The sequence below is a fragment of the Theropithecus gelada genome, chromosome 2 (genome assembly GCF_003255815.1).
Source record: "Theropithecus gelada isolate Dixy chromosome 2, Tgel_1.0, whole genome shotgun sequence".
Classification (NCBI taxonomy): Eukaryota; Metazoa; Chordata; class Mammalia; order Primates; family Cercopithecidae; genus Theropithecus; species Theropithecus gelada.
Window position 1 is genome coordinate 152341974 of NC_037669.1, and position 6000 is coordinate 152347973.

Consider the following 6000-nt stretch of genomic DNA (forward strand, 5'->3'; position numbering starts at 1 on the left):
CAAATTCTCACATCACATGGGGAGACCAAAATACATAATGACAAACATAAAATCAAAGTTGGAAATTTTCTGTTTCAACAGAGTGATAGATTAGATATTTAAATAATGGACAACATAGAGAAGTTTTAAACACATTGCTGAGCTGATGCAAAAATAAGGATTCCACAAAATCTAAAATTAAGTGAAACTGGAAACACTGGGAAGTGTATGAGCATCAAAGCTGGCTTTGCCCTTTGGGATTTTTTAATTGGCACATAATGTTTATACATATTTCTGGGGTACATGTGATATTTTGTTACATGCATAGAACATGTAGTAATCAAGTTAGAATATTAAGATATCCAGCACCATGAGCATTTATTAATTCTGTGTTGGGAAGATTTCAAATCCTCTCTTCTACCTATTTTGAAATATACAATACATTGTTGTTAACTATGTTAACTATGGTCACCCTACTACACAGAAAGTGAAAATGAAGGTCCCAAAGTGGTAGCACCTACAGGTGGCAGAAGCAACTGTGTGCACTGAGGAATATAACTTTACCTAGGCCTCAAAGAATCGCCACAGGTAAAGGGTGGGATAAAACAAGTAGCATAAAATACTATATGCACTTACATGAATACAAACAGGCAGAAAGAGGAGACAACAGAAACATACACAAAAGCACCAGATATTGGAATTTACAGACGTAAAAATCTAAATTATGTTGAATATATCTAAAGAAATAAAAGACAGGCTTAGAAAGATAAACAGAATAGAAGGGATCATATATAAACAAGAAGATTTTGGAAAAAAAATACAACTTTAGAAATAAAAAATATACAATAAATATATTTGACTAAAAAACCAAAATGAGTAACATAATCAACAAACTTGATGTAGCTAACGAGATACATTTTGAATTGTAAAATAGATCCAAATAAGTATCTAAAATTCAGACCAGAGGTTTCAAAATATAAAAGAAAGTTCAAGGAACTAAAAGATAAAGGGTGAATACTATAACTAAATTCCAGAAGAAAGAAAAAGAAGAGATAATAGGAAAATCGTTTCTGAGAACGTTTTAGAATTGTTGAGCCTCATTGAGTCTCAAGTATGGAAATTCTAACAAATTTAAAACAAGGTAAATCTTCTATAAAAATCCATGTCAAGATGTTGTCTGTATTTGTGTGTGAAAGACAAGGAGGAGAGAGATGGAGAAGGTGAAAGAGAAAGATAGTTCCAGCAAGCAGGCAAGTACAAATGTGGCAAATGTTAACAACTGATGAATCTACTTGAAGAGTATGAGTACTCATTAAATTATTCTGGAAATCTTTCAGAAGGATTGAAAAGTTTCAAAATAATTTAAATACAAATTAACAATACAAATATATACAACACAAATATAGGAAAAATACAAGCATACTGACAACAACATATAGATAGATAGATGATAGATAGATAGATAGATAGATAGATAGATAGATAGATAGATAGATAGATTTAATAATTTCTATCTTACCCCACCAGACTCAGTCAGTTTTCACTGGACATTTTACTAAGCTTTCAAGAAACCAGTAGTCTCAATCTCACATAAAATTTTCTAAAGATAGAAAAAGTAAGAATGGCTTCAAATTCGTTTTGTGACTTGACAAAATCATGATGGCCAAATCTGACAAGGACTGCACAGAAAGAGAGGAAATTAAAAAGCAAACTCACTAATGAACTTACATGAAAAGAATTTCCTTCCCCCAGAAAAAAAAAATTATCAAGGTGACCTAACAAGGTATTGAAGATTAGGGTTAATTGCAAAAACACAAGGTTCATTTAATTTCAGAAAACAGAGTAATGTAATTCACCACATTAAGATATTTAAAGAAATAAATGGAATGCAAATGTTAAAGATGCAGAAAGGTGTTTTTAAAATTATATGTATATTCACGATTTTTAAAAAAGTCTCAGAAAACTGTGAAAGTTCGTCACCCTTATAAAATGAATATATCTACATCTGTATATATGTATTATATTTAAGTTTATATTATGTATACTACATATTAATATACATAACAGTCATGTATTTAATATCACATTTAATTGTGAAACTTTGAAAGCCTTTTCTTCTGAGACTGGGAATTAGGCAAGGATGCTGCTCTCATGACTTTTGTTCAGCTTTGAACTGGAGGATTTAGTAAGCATGATTTGAAAAAAAAAGAAAGAAGAAGGTCTGAGGATTGGGGGAAAAAAGGAAAAATTATTGTTTTCTTCAGATTCAGGTTATGTGACTGAATGTAGAAAGTTAAAAAAAAGTCTATACATAAATCATTAGAATTAATAAGAGCCTTAGCAAGATTATCAGATACTGAAACAGCATGCAAAAATCATTTGCATTTCTATGTACCAGGTACAAGTAATTAAAAATACAAAGTTTAAAACTACAAGCATCAAAAAATATGAAATAACTAGGAATGAATAAGCAGGCTTTATAGACATTATTATGAAACATTATCAAGAGACACTAAAAAGACCTAAAAAAGTGACTAGAGATACCAAGTTATGGGATCAAAAGTATTATTAATTGTAAAGATGTCATTTATCTCCAAAATAACATATCAATTCAATGAAATCTCAGTAAGAATCCAAAAAGCATTGCTTACTGTCTGTTTTGTGGAGCTTTATAAGCTGGTCTAAAACGTATTTTATAAATATAGGAGGACAAGAAAAACCATTACAGTCTTTTGGAACAAGGTATGAGACCATATTTGACCTTATATCAAAACTTATATAAAGTTATAGTAATTGAGATAGAATGCTATTTGCTCAGAGACTGACAACTAGCCCAGTGGACTAGAATGAAGTAGAAGAAATTTATCCATATACAGATAAAGAGGTATTGGATACAGATGAGGACATAATGCCTTTCAATAAATTGTGCTGGGATAATTGGATATCCATAAGGAAAAACAAATGAAATTCAATCCTTACCCTATACCAACTCCATGTGCAGAAAAAAAAAAAAAAAAAAAAACAAACCCCTACATGAAAGGCAAATCCATAAAGTTTTCAGAAGATAATATAGGAGAATAACTTCAAGACCTTGGGATAGGGGAATATTTTTTGAACAATAAATAAGAAATACTAACCATAAAGGAAAAGATTACATTAAATTAAAAATAAGTATCTTCCAGTACCAGAAAGACAGTGAAAACAGGAGCCACATTAGAATGTATTTGTAATACATCTAAGTGATTAATGTCTAGTATCCTGAATATATGTAGTCTCTTTAATTAATAACAAAAATTATAACCACTAAATTGTCCAAAATTAAAAGTCTGATTGTATCAAACGTTAGTGAGAATTTGGAGCAAGGAGGTTATCTTATCTTACTGGTTGGAGTGGAAATTGTTACAATTCTTTGACAAACTGTTACATAGTAAAATTTAAGATGTATACCCAGTGACCCAACAATACTATTTCTTTTTTTTTTTTTTTTTTTTTTTTGAGACGGAGTCTCGCTCTGTCACCCAGGCTGGAGTGCAGTGGCCGGATCTCAGCTCACTGCAAGCTCCGTCTCCCGGGTTTACGCAATTCTCCTGCCTCAGCCTCCGGAGTAGCTGGGACTACAGGCGCCCGCCACCTCGCCCGGCTAGTTTTTTGTATTTTTTAGTAGAGACGGGGTTTCATCGTGTTAGCCAGGATGGTCTCGATCTCCTGACCTCATGATCCACCCGCCTCGGCCTCCCAAAGTGCTGGGATTACAGGCTTGAGCCACCGCGCCCGGCCTACTAGATATTTACCCAAGAGAAACTTACAGGTATGGATCAGGAAACATGCGCAAGAGTGTTTATGGAAGCATTGTTTGAAATAGTTTCAAACTGAAAATGCCCCAAATGTCAATTCTCAGTAGAAGAGATAAATAAATTGTGACATTGTCATTCAATGGAATACAATAAAATAATGAAAATGAACAAACTATAGCTACACACTTAAAAACATGGATGTATCTGTAATGTCATTCCTTTTATATAAGATTTCAAACAGAGGCAGAAGTAGGTTGTATTACTTATGAATACATACATATATAGTAAAACTATAAATGATTATGACAAACACAGAAATGATTATGACAAACGTCAGGATAGATTTCCCTTTGAAGTGTAAGCCCCTTGAGGGCAGGGGCCAAGTCTTATTATCTTTATCTTCAGCAGCTAACACAAGCCAGACACACAGTTGGCACTCATAAATTTTTTAATTGGATGTTTTGCTATCTACAATATAAGTAATTAAAGTTTAATTATTGAATGCTCTCTAGTTTAAATTTATTTTCATTCCAGGCTTCAGGTTCCAGACAGGACAATCATAAAATAGCCCCTGCTGGTCAGGACTCCCTCATGCAGAGCTGTCTGAGAGTGTCTAAGAGTTATTCGTTGTCATGCTCTTTTAGGCCACACTGTATTTTAGGCAATGGACATCAAAAAGAAGAAAAGACGCACAGATCTTCCGCCATGAGGTTGCATGATGAAGAGAAGGCAGGCAAGAAAAGAGACAATGACAAAAGAGTGTAGGGCATTAAATAATTATTGTTAATGATTAAATACGTTATATCTGTTGTGAAAAAGAATGCTTTTTAACAGAGATCTTCCATCTTCTAGCTAGATGCTTACAGAAGAAGGTTTGTGTGATGTAGTTTGGCAAATGATGAGGGAAGGGAGGAGAGATTTACTGGACATTCCAAATCTCACCACTTCTACTTACTACTACTTGCTACTTCTGGAACAAAATGTTCCCCGCCTTTTCACCTGCTCTTCATTCTATCTCTCAGCCCCCCTACTCACTGCACACAGCAGAGGTTGGATTTTGATAATGAGGGTTGGGGCTATGCATCCTGAGAAGGGGAGGGAGGGGTATCACCCATGGAAGAGGATGGTCATCTGAGCAGACATAGTTCCTTGGAAGGAGGACTTGGGACTGAAGAGGGCTGGCATCTTGGGAAGAGCCTGGACCTGGGGCACTTGGGTGTGCTGGTGAGAGTGATCAGTGGGATGGCCACTGATGATGGAGGTGGTCCAGGAAGCCCCAAGGAGGGGTGCCAGATCAATTGAGCTGCCAGTTACTGTGTGTTTATTCCTTAGTGTTATCCAGGAGCTGGTCATAGAGTCTCGGTTAAATATTCCCACCTGTTGCCAACAGCTGTCCATAGGGAAATAAGTGAAAAGCTACAAGTCATTAGAATTTATAAGGGGAATGTCACTTCATGAAGCCACTGTGGTGAGGAGAGTGGTGACTTGCCAGGAGTCTTCAAGGGCATGTTAAACATAAGAAGACAAGCCCAGCTACCTTCCCCGGCACCAAGCGTCTCCTTCCACTGTCAACCTGACAGGCCGGGTTTGGCTTATCAAGGGGGTCCGCAGGTTCTGGTTCACCTGGGCAGCTGACTTTGCTCAACCAGTGACCAACACAGGGTGGCAGAGGGACTCCGTTCCCCATTGCGAGACTGCATTTCCCTAGGATGCAGGAGGAAGTTGGAGATGTAAAGTGGGTAATCACAAAATAAGACAAATGGAGCTTGTAAAAATCTCTTTTCCAAATATATCGCAAAGTGTATTTGAGACAACTGTGTGTGGATCCACAGGACACAGGTGTGGAGACACGAGGTGAGAACCTTCAGAAAGCCAACCTCTCTCTGAGGCTTTCAGTTTGGGGAGCAAGTGTGAGCATGTTCCTGATTTAGTCTCTGCCTTGTCACTTTCCAAGGGAGATATTCCCAAGTCTGGCAGATCTTGCCCTTATGTTTTTACAGCTATGTGCTCTGTTGCTGTGACCCAGTTCATGGAAGAGGGACTTCCAACCTAGACAGGACTTCCTGAAGAACACAGAGCAAGCTGAGCCTCCAAACGAGGTTTGAGAGGCAACAAAAAAACCCACCAACTCAGCTAGGGAAACTGGTTCTCACCTTTGATAGCCTTAACTGGTTCAGTGAAAGAGCTCTTTGCTTCCAGACTTCATGATTTCAGACTCCAGGAGCTA